Source organism: Primulina eburnea, chromosome 3 (assembly GCF_022965805.1).
Source record: "Primulina eburnea isolate SZY01 chromosome 3, ASM2296580v1, whole genome shotgun sequence".
Classification (NCBI taxonomy): Eukaryota; Viridiplantae; Streptophyta; class Magnoliopsida; order Lamiales; family Gesneriaceae; genus Primulina; species Primulina eburnea.
Genome location: NC_133103.1, coordinates 36721946 through 36737388, shown reverse-complemented (window position 1 = coordinate 36737388; position 15443 = coordinate 36721946).

Below are 15443 nucleotides of genomic sequence, written 5' to 3'. Positions count from 1 at the left end.
GGAATAATTCCTGCAAATAATTAATCTCGAACCTATGTTCGGATCAATATTATTTGAGTAATTCTCCTCCTCAAATATTTAATTACGAAGTAATAGTAATTTTGTATGTTTGAAATAACTTTACTTCGGCTCTAATACCATTTCTGGCCCAGGTAAACCAATCGATTAAAATCAATGAGTATAAGGGCACTTTTGTCATTTTTAACATTTTAGGAAGTTTAAACAATGTTTGTTTTGGATGTAGGGAGTTAGGATAGATTTATGTTTTGGTCTGGAGATTTATCTCCAATTTACTCCCTAAAAAATCAAAATTTTAAACATAAATTTATAAAGTCAAAATTAGATTGTGTTGGTTTAAGTGTGTTTGGTAAGAGTGATATTGACATGAGTGATCTTTTATGAAACTCTTGTAATATGTTTTGTCAAGCTACTGACGTTGTATGATCTGATTGATTGTGTGAGTTATATATAACAGGGACAACATATTTAAATAGGTAAAACTCACCTTCAGTCGAGAAAACGATAACACATGCAACAAGGAATGTCATTTTTCTCAAACTCATGGACATAACAACCCGATTCACTGGCATTCAAGTAGGTATAACCTATTATGTCCACTCATGACTTGATATGAGATTTTATGTTACAACAATGTAAAAAAATAAAGTTGTGTCTTTACTAACATATGTAGTTTCTATACTAATAATAAATAGTATTTTCTAACATGTTGGAAGATCAAATTCTCTCCCATATTTAAACTAATATGACACTTAAAAAAAATTAGTGCTACATATATTTTTAGTACCATCTGAAACGATTTTTGAATTTTCCCAAAAACCAAGTAAATAATCACTTCAAATATTTTTTGAGATTCTCATGTATGTAAATAAATATTCATATTGTTCTAAGGTTTTGTTTGGATGTCAAAATTTGATTTAGGGAGGACTTAAAAAGCGAATTTGAAATGACAATCATTGAAATCCATAAAAAATCACAATTTCATTTACATAAATTAATGATAATATGGATTTAAAATACACCCAATATTAATTCATTCGAGCAATCAAATAGATTTTAAATCCATGGATTTGAAATATATTGATACCCTCCAAGAGGTCGACCTGACCTGGTACCAACCCTAGCTATTTTTTAGTCCAAGGCCCATCTATAAGGTTGGACATATCCAATATTTGTCCTTGTTAAGAAGGCTCTAGACCAAATCCGGGTCAACATCAGCTCGGGCAAACCATTTCGGGGATATAAGCTTTTGCTCAACTGGACGTCTCTTATACATGCCTGAGCCGAGTTGATCTAGGAAGAATCCTACAAAAAGTATAAGAAGAATCCATCAAATATGGAATACGAGGGTAAATCTTGTGCGATAAAGAACAAATCGCAAAGATTTTGAGATATATTCAAAAGATGTCCAATTTGTTGAAGATAAACACAAATCAGGAAGTAAATCACAAATGTAGAGGAACTTTCCAAAGTATGATATTCTTCGACAAGGAACTAGCCCCTTTTCATCTCCTTATAAAGATAAGCTCTATGGCTTATTCATTCACTCATAATTATCACTTCAACAATACTTTTATTGCACGCTTAAGTTTTTCATACTTACTTATCGGATGGGCCATGCTGGAAACATCTTCGACGCCCCATAAAGTTTGATCGTTCGTGCAGATTCTGCACTGAAGCCTTGTTTGACCCGCGCCATGCAGCAAAGAAAGCTTATCTTGCTAGACCAAACCAATGTATATTTTTTGGTATCATCAATTTGCACCATCAGTGGGAAGTTGAAGAAAACATAGCCAAGATGGTTAATGGTAGACGCAAAATAAGAAAAGTCTCATGTGGTGAAAACCATGAAGATCGGAATCGCGAGAATGAAAATCTTGAGGATGAGAATCGAGAAGATAAACGCAGAGAAGAGCATCGGGAGGAGCACAATAATGAACGTCATCAACCAGCTCTTACTTCTACTGTACTCACTCGGTTGATAAAAACAACTGTGGAGAAAATGCTCGCCCAGAGACATGATAACAAACCTGTTAGAGTAGATGTCCTGTAAGCCAACTGCTGGCTAGAGAATGTATTGAATCAGTTGTAATAAACAATCTTTATTTTAATATAATTCATTATTTCATGGTTTGTTATTTTTTTATCTGTATACTCATGTTATCAACATAGATAAAGACCTTGATTATACTTTAATACAAATGAATCGTAATTCGATGTTGAAACTCATTTGTAAACATCGTATAATCTAAATTTGTTCCTAGTCGATTCAGCCGCCTAAAATATGGATAAAGGTCGCTTGAGCTCGAGACTAGCATATATTATGTTGTGTACCGCATTTCTTTGTAAGGGCATAAAGATTTCCAAACATGCAGATGGGTAGTCATATGATGATTATACCGAACTACCCTCCCTAGGACTTTTCAAGTGGTTATCGTTCATCGAGAGGATAAGTCTGTGGTTATGATTGTACACCATTAGTCCTTACGACCCGAAACAAAAATGAGGCTCTATGTGCTAGGGCTGTGCTTTGACTCATTTACCGACACTAGGAGGGTGATCAGGTGGCGAGATTGGGTACAGTTGCGACACATGTAGGAGCCAGTGCATTGTAACCGGGAATTCATCGCTCACCTATGAGTGTGAATATCCTGTGTGAACTGATGAAATAACAGTGCATGGAATATATGGCCAGAGTATGATATGTACGTTAGAGAAAGAGCTCCAATTGTACATGTGATGCTGCTACTTATTCTCAAATATGTTTCAATGAGTTATCGAATACTTATGCAACTCTTAATGAACCAATGGTTGCATATTCGATCGGGATATATGAGATGAAGAGACCATATCGTACATTAATCATATCTGACTGGTTCTTGCACGCACTATCAGTGATACCTAGGGAATCATGGGACGATGCTACTAGACGCTCTTAACATGATTCGATGGGTTTAATCAGAAATATGATTTCTGACATTCTCATGATCAATTGTTGATACATAGAATGGGGCAAATTAGGCTAAGCCCGAATAAAGGATTATGTCCTGAATCACAAAGATTTGTGAACCCACAGATAGCTATATCCCTGAACCATTGAGGGTCAAACAAGCACTTGATCATTTTTTCTCGTTGAGAGAATAAATTCAAGAAGTTGAATTTATATAAAATTATGATATAGTAATTTCAATGATTTGAATTTATGATAATTAAATTTTGAGAAAAATAATTCAAGGAGTTGAATTTATAGATAGTAAATTCAAGAAGATGAATTTATGAATTTATAAAATTTGGAGATAATAAATTCAAAGAGTTAAATTTATAAAATTTGAGAATTTAAATTATTAAACTCTAAAGTTGAGTTAATTAAATATTAAATTAAATATAGTGAGAAGTATGTATAATGGGTTTTTAGGAGCACAAGTCCAACATGCTAATAATTAAATTCTTAATTGGACTTGGATTATTTAGTTAAACTATTTGAACTAGTCCATTTAATTAATTAAGCCCATTAATGTTAATTATGGAAATTAGGTCATGGCTTGACTATAAAATATAGTAGAGAGGCCACAAACCGTAGCTTCCACCACTTGAAAATTTCAAAAATCCTCCTCCAAAAGGTCCTCTCAATTTCGGCTACCTTGAATAATTTTCAAGGTCTTGAGCCGCCTCTAAATTTCTTCTCCAACGTTAAAATCTTTTCTAATTTTCTAGTGTAAGTTAAAAGAGGAACAAGTAATACGGTCGTGGACCTGATTCGAAGTTTGAAGAAAGGAGATTTGAAGAACGTACGTGGGATTTACAACAAGAGCTACGTTTGCTTATACCGACGTAGTTGGAGCCAAGTGAAAATTCACTAAGGTAAACATTCAAACATCCTATGTATGTTTATTCAATCTAAACCATACAAGTGTCCAAATGCTTTGATTGTCAAAATAAAATAAAAATGTTCAAACTTCTGTTGCGTTTGGGCACGAGACAAAAAAACCACCACCATCACCTCATTTGAATCAGGATGCGCATATCCAAGAGATGAAAAGACTGAGGGAAGAGATAGAATGGCTGAGGGAGGATCGGAATGCACCTCTCTCTCTTTATGCTCGAGTTGTCCCCTTCTCCACGGAAGTACTGACGGCCAATCTTCCTCGGTACTTTAGATTTCCCAATATAGGGGAATATAATGGGAAAAGAGTGTTGGAAACAAGATTCTGGAGTTTGACAAAACGTAAATCAATCAATTAACAAAATATGAATCAAATGATGTGCACAAGCATATTCGGCAACTGAAGATACGAAGTAAAATGATCAGTTGAAAGTGATCAGTTAAAAACAGAATGTCTTAAAAGCTTCTCAACTGAAGACATCTCGGGAAAGACCAAAGGAGACAAACGAATTACAAGAGTGTCGTACCTCGATCACTACAGCATAGAACAATGTGTTTCGGCTATTGAGTTTAAGACGCCGTATCACAATCAATGAAGAGAACATTGCCCAAGGAATGATGAAGAAGCAATCAACGGATACTAGAATTCAAATGCATATCAAAGTTACCGTTGAAAAAGAAGTATAAATATAACTGAAGAACAGCAGATGAAGAAGTGACAATCATTAAATCTTAAGCCTGCTGTTACTCTGTCAAAATCTCAGCTCACTCTCATTTGAATTACTCGTAGCAATCAAGGCTACAATCTGAGCTTATTAGCACTCTCTAAAAAGTTGTTAGACTCAATTGTGCAAATATCAGTTACGTACTGAAAACATTGTGTATAACTAAGAGTTTCACTTTTGGCAGTTGTAAGTCCAAACTGAAGTGGGTCTGTACAAGCGTTGTATTTGATCAAATTCTTTTAGTGAATATCCTATCCTTGTGATAGAAGGGGTGACGTAGGAGTAATTAAATTCTCCGAACATCCAGAAACAACTCTTTCATATTTATTTCAGTTTTTGTATTCTATCTTTCAGTCAGTTACTTTCCGCAACTACTCCAGTTTAACTGATTGTTATTGACCAACAAGATTCCGAGCTTCAGTTTGTCACTAAACTGAACTCAAATATTCTTAAAGAACAATTTTAAGTGTGAGTGTTTATTCAACCCCCCCTTCTAAACACTCTTAGTGTGATAACCGATCCTATCAAGTGGTATCAGAGCAGTTGAATCTTTTTTTTGAATACTTCTGATCTATAAATCTGTTAGAATGACTTCTTTCAATAAAATTCCTATGTTCTCAAGAGAAGATTTTGATGACTAGAAAATAAGAATGCAGGCTCACTTAGCTGCACAAGATGATGATATGTGGTTTGTCATAACAGACGGACCCATGAAGATTCTGAAAGCAAACACAGCAATAGCTATAACTGAAGGGGCACCACAGAGAATTCAGAAGCCCAGAGAAGAGTGGACGACTGAGGACAAGAGAAAAGCCAACCTTGACAATGTGGCCAAAGATACTCTATACAAAACATTGGATAAAGCAACCTTCAACAAAATAAAGATGTGAAAAACAGCAAAAGAAATATGGGAGAAGTTGATTCAGTTGTATGAAGGAAACGACCAAACAAAAGAAAACAAACTATCTGTTGCTGTCCAGAAATTCGACAATATCAAAATGAAGGTTGGAGAGACAATGAATGAGTATGATGAAAGAGTGAGCAGTATTGTAAATGAATTAAATGCACTCGGAAAAGTGCATACTAACAAAGAAGTTGCATTGAAAATAATGAGAGGTCTTCCAAAGGAATGGGACGTCAAAACAATGGCTATGAGAGAATCAAAAGACCTGAATCAGATCGAAATTCATGAAATGTTCGCTGACTTAAAAGCTTATGAATTTGAATTGCAGAAGAATCATCTACTCCCACAACTACAACTGCCTTAGCAGCTGTCAGAACTGAATCAAATAGTTCAACTGAGAAATCTGCTGATCAATTAAGCAGTGATGCAATGTCATTATTCATCAAAAAGTTCGGGAGGTTCATGAGAAAGAATCAAGGAAACTTTCAGAAGCCATACCAGAAAAACAATCCAAAAGAAGAAACAAATGCTTGCTACAATTGTGGCAAAACAGGTCATTACATTGCAGACTGTCCTAAACCTAAAAAGGACAGTCAAGGATCAACTGACAGAAGAAAGAAACCATATGATCATAAAAGAAGGCCCAGAGAAGATAAGAAAACCTACAGAAAGAAACACGAAGTTCTACTAGCTGAAGAGAGCAAATCCAGATGGGCAGAAACTGATTGCGATGAATCAGAACCAGAAAGTTCATATAGCTCAAGTGATGAAGAGGAGGTCAAATGCCTAATGGCAAATCATACTGAAGCAGAATCGACAAGTCACCAGGTATTTGATTTTAGTTCAATTGACTTTACAAGAGAAGAACTCATCTTGACATTGCATGATATGGTAAATGAGTACCAAAAACTTGCATCATCATTTGAGGAAATGAAATCAAAGCAAAATGATCCCATAGACAACAAAACCAAAACTGATGAGTCAGTTGATGTGTTGAGTCTAAGAAGGGAAATTGCTGAAATGAAAGAAGAAAGAAAGAAAGATCAGTCACTGATCCAGAAATTGATCCTTGAAAATTCAAAACAGACTGAACTCATTCAATCCTGGAATAAGTCTTCTACTGCATTAAATGAAATGCATAACTCACAAAAATCAGTTTATGACAAAACTGGTTTAGGATTCAATAATCAAGGAGACATGTTTTCAAATGATACACAACCACTGTTGACAGCAAACAAAGGAAAGTACATTCAATTTGTCAGATCAACAGTAGATCAAGAAAAATTTGAGCCTAGCAAAATGAATAAACAATCCATTGAAAATATGTATAAGGGCAAAAGACATGGAGTTGGTTACAGTCCAAAAATCTCTACTGACTCAGTAGGTCAGTCATCAAAAATGTTTGGAAGGAATCGTTCAAATAACTACTCGAGTTATTACAACTCCAAACCAGTTCAGAAAAGATACAGACTAAAAAATCAGTCGAACCAAATCAAAATGCATATTGTGTCATCTATACAACACACACCTAACACATAGAAGCCAAGAAGAACAATGTGGAACACAGCTACTGGAAAGACAGTTAGACTAATCCAAGTATGGATTCCAAAGGGACTAATAAATCGTGGACCCAAATAGATATGGGTACCAAATCATATTATGTATGTCCTTGCAGGTAACAGGAACAGATAGAAATTCAATATGGTATTTGGACAGCGGTTGCTCACGACATATGACAGGAGATGCAAATGTGCTATCTCAACTGACCAAATATAGTGGTCAAAACATCAGCTTCGGAGATAATTCCAAAGGTAAAACCGTGGGTAAGGGTAAGATTATCCATGGTAACTTTACTATTAAAGATGTTTTATTGGTAGAAAATCTAAAGTATAACTTGATTAGTATAAGTCAATTATGCGACAATGGATTTCTAGTACAGTTTGATAAAAACTCATGCTCAGTTAAAACATCAACTGATGAAATCATACTAACTGGCAAAAGATGTGGAAACACATATAAAGTCAGTTGGAATGAACAGCCTCATGCACCAGTCTGCTTCATTGCTTCAAATTCATCTCAAAACTGTTTATGGCATAAAAGGTTAAATCATTTTAACTTTAAATCCATTGCTTATTTGAGTAAACATGAACTTGTAACTGGTCTGCCCAAAATAAATTTTTCAAAAGAAAAACTTTGCTCAGCATGTCAATATGGAAAACAAATACGATCTTCTTTCAAAAACAAGGGCTGTAAATCTTCATCCCGATGCTTAGAACTATTGCACATGGATCTCTTCGGTCCAATTCCAATCATGAGCTTAGGGGGAATGAAATACACCCTGGTGGTCGTAAATGACTTTTCAAGATTTACTTGGGTTATGTTTCTAAAATCCAAAGACCATACGGCTGCACAACTGATTAAACTTTTCAAAAGACTTTTAAATGAAAAATTAGTTGGGATTGATCGAATCAGATCTGATCGAGGAACTGAATTCATCAATCAAACACTTTCAAATTTTCTAGAAAATGCTGGAATCAAGCATGAGCTTTCAGCAGCAAGAACTCCTCAGCAAAACGGTGTAGCTGAGAGAAGAAATCGGACCCTAAAGGAAGCTGTTAGAACAATGCTTGCTGATTCGGGGATTTCTCAAAGATTTTGGGCAGAGGCAGTAAATACTGCATGCTATACTCAGAACAGATCGATGATTAATAAGAATCATATGAAAACACCATATGAGATCTGGCATGGAAGAAAAAGTATAATCACCTATTTTAAAATATTTTGCTGTAAATGCTTCATTCATGATAATGGTAAAAATTATTTAAAGGCATTTGATGCAAAATCTGCAGAAGGAATTTTCCTTGGATATTCATCAGTTAGTATAGCTTATAGTCTTTAATAAGAAAACTTTAAATGTTGAAGAATCTGCGCATGTTAATTTTGATGAACATGAACTAACTGACAAGCCAACTGATCAAGTTGAGCTAGCTGATCGATTGACAGATATTAGCTTGGATGATGATGATAGAGATGAAAGTCATAACATTCAAGACATCTTGATGTGAATCTGGCCGGGCATGGTGTTCAAATTATTGATAAGCAAGGGAGAAGGGCTCGTGATGCATGGGAGCACGTTGGAAAGCCGAAGGAACATTATTCAAGCATTATTTTGAAGAACCGAGGCTGCACGGACCCAAGCACGGACCCGTACACGGGGTCCGTGTCCATTACATTTGAGGAAGAGAAACCCGAGTCTACACGGACCCGAGCACGGACCTGTGCACGGGGTCCGTGTCCATTGTTTTCCGGAGAGTAATTTTACAGAGCCTACACGGACCCTCACCCGGAGGCCTACACGGGGTCCGTGCCCTTTAGTTTTGACGGAGAGTTATTTTCCTAAATAAGAGTTTTATTTATTTTGGTAACTAGATTTCATATCTTTTTGATTTGTAGTCAATATATAGACGAATTTTATTGATTGTAAAAAGAACAATTGATTATTATTCATCTTTTATGATATTGAGAATTCTCTCAACACAAGCTTAAGTTTCGTTATAACTTTTGCGTTGTATCAAATCAAACTTATCAAAAGATTTATCTTTTGTGGCGTTTGTCGATCGATTTTCACGAGGGTTGCCAAGGGCGGGTTCTTTGGAGGTTCTCTTGAAACGCGATTGTTTCTCTCGTGTTTATTTGTTGCTAAACTCTTGCTAGTTTAGAGGTGAATATCACACATATCCATTACTTGTTTCAAAGATCGGGAAAACACACGAGTCTTGTTATCGTAATTGAATAGAGGGTGCGATTGTTTAATCGTGTTTGCTATTTATTCGTATCGAGATTCACGTCACATCTTCCAAACACCGGAACCAGAGATTCTAGACCAATTAAATGAGCATGAAGTCAATGACAACAATCAGTTATTAAGGGAAACTGATAGCATTCAAATACCAGCTGGTGAGACATCAACTGAAACTGAAAATCACACTCAGATGCCAACTAAAGAAGTTGCAGATGCAACAAATACAGAATACAGATGGAAAAAATCTGCGCTTACTGTTCATCGCGAGTACTGTTCGCCGGAGTTACTGTTCATTCGCCGGAGTTACTGTTCACGGTACTGTAGCGTACTGTTCACCCGAAAAAAAAAAAAGAAGAAAAAAAAAAATTGAATCGGGTGTTTGTGGAATTTTAGCGCTTATATTTCAGCGTTAAGTTTGTCCTTATCGTTTAGTCGCATTCTAGTCAATTTTCAAAGTTGCTTGTTCTTGTGTGGTCTAAGTGAGTCGAATTTCAGACGTCACAGGATTGATCTCATAAGTTTAATACGTGGAAGCTACGAGACTTAAGCGCCCCCTTGAGAATTCTCACTTGAGTGAAAATATTTGAGTGGAGTGAATTTTCATTGGAGTGATTTGTGAGGTTTTGTGGTGAGGGAAAAAGACGAGTGCGAGTGAATTTTCATTGGAGTGACTAGTGAGAATTTGTGGTGAGGAAACTTTATTCTTTATTGTTTTATACTAACCTTTTTCTTGCAGGTATAATGATTGACGGACGTCAATTTAAAACGATGTTAGGAGGGTTGGATAGAAGGTGGGAGAAGGAGTTTAAGCCTCAACGAAAAAAATATCGGAGGTGTGAAGAAGAGGAGATGTATGATGTGCATATTGATGAGAATAGGCGAGGTAGTAGAGTCGGAGGAGATATGTTGTTGAACATGGATCGTTATAGGAGATTTGATGAGGATAAGGGGTATAGAAGCCGGGAAGGGTATCGACTGAGTGGTACGAAGATGACAATTCCATTTTTCAGTGGGAAAGCCGATCCAAAGGTGTACCTTGAGTGGGAAGAGAGAATGGAGTGTGTATTTGAGAGACGGGAGGATTATACCGAAGCAATGAAGGTAAGACGAGCTTGCAGTGAGTTTACCGACTATGCTAGTACTTGGTGGGATAAGTTAGTACTAGGTAGGAGACGATGTGGGCATGACCCTATAGTTACATGGGATGAGATGAAAATGGTGATGAGGAAGCAGTTTGTTCCAAATCACAATGCTAGGAGGTGCAACTCGAGTGGTAGGCAGGGAATTGACTCGTGGGAGGAGTTCTTGACATCCGCACGAAGGTCGAGTGGAGTGAAGAAGGTCATAACTAGACCGAAGTTGGTTTCGAAGCTTGAATATCAAGGTACATTTAAAAACTCAAATTCTCGTACTTGTGATATTCAATGTGTTTGGTGTCTAGAGTTTGGACATCATATTAGCCAATGTCCAATTGAGGATATGAAGGTAGTGGATTCCACTTCCAACCTTGAAGCCAAACTTGTGGATGATTTGAATGTTGATATTGTGTCTCATGCGAGTATTGAGTGTTGTGCTGTGGAGGGTGAGTTATTAGATGATGTGCAAGTTGTTTCTTTTGCTCCGCTGTCTACGAATGTCATTTGTATTGACGAATCAATTTGTTATGAGTTGAGAGAAAAAGAAAATGAGATGGTCGAAAAAAAGAGTGATAAAAAAAGTGAGATGGCCCTCGATGAAAAAAAAGAGTTGTGTGAAAAAGAGGCCAAAGAAAAAGAAAAAGAAAAAGAAAAGAAATATAATTTGAAGGCCCAAAAGAGTGAAAAGAGTGAGGATGAGAGTTGTTTAATTTTGTATAAATCTCTCCAAGTACCTAGGTACAAAGATGAGATTTACATATCTAGTGATAAGATAGCCGGTTCAATCCCGAGCATCGTTATTTCTCATTTGCAGGGTTATGATGAAGTTGTGATGAGGGGACGAGAAAAAGTGGAAGGTGTAAAAATGCAATGGGGTGATCCATTTGGTGTTGAGAGCAATCACCGTGAGGTAAGCATAGTTGCCCACGCAACAAGCATGAGGTATGATTTTAGTCCTTATCTTAATTCATTGTTGTGTTGTGCTCAAGAATTTGGGGTGAGTGATGAAAGTGTGATGTCCAAATGGCCTAACTATGAGTTAACGATTTTGTCGAGGCGTCACAAAATTGAGAGTGGTGATATATTGAATGGGCTAGATTCAAATGTGATTGATTTTGAGTGTTCAAAGATTGTCAAGTTGATAAGGCTTTGTCATGGCAATGACTTGTGTGCAATTGAATTCAATTCATGTGATGAGTTGAATGATTACATGGATAGTACATTTAATGTGTTCTATTTGCATGATTCTTACTTGTTTGATGATGGCTTTGGAAATAGCATGAATGAATGTAAGAATTTTTATGTGCATAATGAGTACAATTTTAAGGAGAATAAATTCTTCATTCTATATTCATTGCATGAGTTATGTACTAGTGATGCATATAGTGGTGTTTTTATCTTTGATAAAATGCATGATTATATGTGTTGGTTGCATATGAAGAGGTATGTTGAGTGGGATTGTGAGGCATGCATTGCATATAAGAGATTGACATTTTGCCTAGATTCTTATATCATGCATGAACTATGTCTTATTCCTAGTGAGCTATGGTCGTACACGTGTATGGATTTCATTTTTGTGTTAACTAGGTCTAAGAAGGGGAGAAATTTAATTTTCGTGATGCTTAATGGTATTTTATCATTTGGTGCCATTTGTTATTTGATGTTTGGTCAAGTTGATGAGTTTGTAGGAAAGACAATGGTGATGTTGGGAATTCCAGTGCTAAGGGAGCAGGCAAACGATAGCGTCTACAAACTTGAGCTTAGAGGTAAGCATGTTGATAATATCGTCCTTGTTATTACTAACTTGCTTCGTTTTTGTGTAGGAGGGCAAGATTTGAGGACAAATCTTTTTGAAGAAGGGGAGTATGATGTGAATCTGGCCGGGCATGGTGTTCAAATTATTGATAAGCAAGGGAGAAGGGCTCGTGATGCATGGGAGCACGTTGGAAAGCCGAAGGAACATTATTCAAGCATTATTTTGAAGAACCGAGGCTGCACGGACCCAAGCACGGACCCGTACACGGGGTCCGTGTCCATTACATTTGAGGAAGAGAAACCCGAGTCTACACGGACCCGAGCACGGACCTGTGCACGGGGTCCGTGTCCATTGTTTTCCGGAGAGTAATTTTACAGAGCCTACACGGACCCTCACCCGGAGGCCTACACGGGGTCCGTGCCCTTTAGTTTTGACGGAGAGTTATTTTCCTAAATAAGAGTTTTATTTATTTTGGTAACTAGATTTCATATCTTTTTGATTTGTAGTCAATATATAGACGAATTTTATTGATTGTAAAAAGAACAATTGATTATTATTCATCTTTTATGATATTGAGAATTCTCCCAACACAAGCTTAAGTTTCGTTATAACTTTTGCGTTGTATCAAATCAAACTTATCAAAAGATTTATCTTTTGTGGCGTTTGTCGATCGATTTTCACGAGGGTTGCCAAGGGCGGGTTCTTTGGAGGTTCTCTTGAAACGCGATTGTTTCTCTCGTGTTTATTTGTTGCTAAACTCTTGCTAGTTTAGAGGTGAATATCACACATATCCATTACTTGTTTCAAAGATCGGGAAAACACACGAGTCTTGTTATCGTAATTGAATAGAGGGTGCGATTGTTTAATCGTGTTTGCTATTTATTCGTATCGAGATTCACGTCACATCTTCCAAACACCGGAACCAGAGATTCTAGACCAATTAAATGAGCATGAAGTCAATGACAACAATCAGTTATTAAGGGAAACTGATAGCATTCAAATACCAGCTGGTGAGACATCAACTGAAACTGAAAATCACACTCAGATGCCAACTAAAGAAGTTGCAGATGCAACAAATACAGAATACAGATGGAAAAAATCACTTCCACCTCATCTGGTAATAGGAAATCTATCTGATCCTGTAAGAACTCGTAATCAAATGTTAAATTTATTTATTCACTCAGCTTTTGTCTCACAACTGGAACCAAAGAAAACTGATGAAGCTCTTGCTGATCCCAACTGGGTAAATGCTATGGAAGAAGAGCTAAATCAGTTCCCTCACAATAACGTCTGGAACTTAGTTCCAAGACCAACTTCAAAAACCATTATAGGTACGAAATGGGTTTACAGGAATAAGCTAAACGAGGATGGCTCAGTTATACGCAACAAAGCAAGACTAGTAGCACATGGATATAGGCAAGAAGAAGGAATTACTATGATGAGACGTATGCTCCAGTTGCAAGATTGGAAGCAATCAGGATATTTCTTGCTTTTGCATCCCATAAAAACTTCAATGTTTATCAGATGGATGTGAAAAGTGCATTTCTAAATGGTCAGTTACAGGAAGAAGTATATGTCGAACAACCTCCAGGTTTTATTAATCACAAATTTCCTGATCACGTATATTATTTAAACAAAGAATTATATGGTCTTAAACAAGCTCCCAGAGCTTGGTACGAAACTCTCTCAAAATTCCTAACTGATCATGATTTTTCAGTAGGATCAGTTGATAAGACCTTATTCAAATTTACTAAAAATAATCATATCTTGTTAGTTCAAATTTATGTTGATGATATAATTTTTAGGTCAACTAACCCCAAATTGTGTGAAAAGTTTGCTAAGTTAATGCAGGATAAATTTGAAATGAGTATGATGGGTGAACTGACATTCTTTATTGGACTGCAAGTGAAGCAACTGGAAACTGGTATATTCATTAGTCAAACAAAATATACAAAGGAGCTGCTAAAGAAATTTGGTATGGAATCATGTTCAGCAGCAACAACACCCATGAGCTCCTCAGTTAAGCTAGACATTGACGAAGGGGGAATATCAGTAGAAGCGACATTATACAGAGGATTAATAGGCTCATTGCTATACCTAACAGCCAGTCGCCCTGATATTGTCTTTGCTGTCTGTATGTGTGCCAGATTTCAAGCAAACCCTAAGCAATCACATTTCTCAGCAGCCAAAAGAATTCTAAGATATCTTAAGGATACACAAAATGTTTGATTATGGTACTCCAAAGACTCCACCTTCAATTTAGTTGGATACTCAGATGCAGATTATGCAGGATGTAAGCTTGATCGCAAAAGTACAAGTGGATCTTGTCAATTCTTAGGAGATAGACTGATCTCTTGGTTCAGCAAGAAACAAACATCTATAGCTACATCAACTACTAAAGCAGAATATCTTGCTGCTGGTAGCTGTTGTGCACAACTGATTTGGATTCAGCAACAACTGAAGGATTATGGAATCAAGTCAACTGAATCGCCCATATTTTGTGATAATACAAGCACGATTGCCATTACTTATAATCCAGTTCTTCACTCAAGGACCAAGCATATAGATGTCAGGCATCACTTTATCAGGGATCATGCATTGAAGAAGGATATTCGACTAGAGTATATATCAACTGAACAACAAGCAGCTGACATCTTCACAAAACCATTACCCGAGGCTAAGTTCTCTTATTTTAGAAATATACTTGGTTTAATTGATTTGTCTTAGAAATTATTAATTTTGCTTCACTAACAAACTTATATGCAGAAAATAAGAACACAACAAATCAAAAATAACACTTTATTAATCATACCAGCGTTTCCAGTTTACAGAACATATCATGGCATAAACTGAATCAAGCCATGCTCTAACCCAATCATTTAATTCATAAATTCGAACTCTAGCAAATGCCCTAGATTTCGAAATCTTATCAACAACATGCCACTCCTTCCACAACAACGCCTCCAAAAGACAATCGTCTTCAACCAAATCTCTAACATGCCTAACTTCAAAACGTGCAAGATACTTCAGTGCTCTTGCCTCCTGAGCACGAGTAGGAATAGCACCACTGTCACTAACTGTAATGCCCGGTTACTCGTACAAATGATAATAATGTGTTTATGTCGTTTATTATGTAGTTATTTAGCTCATTAGATTTCACATGATGATTGAGGTATCAATATTGAGATTGAACATGATTTTTTTATATTGTCCATGGTG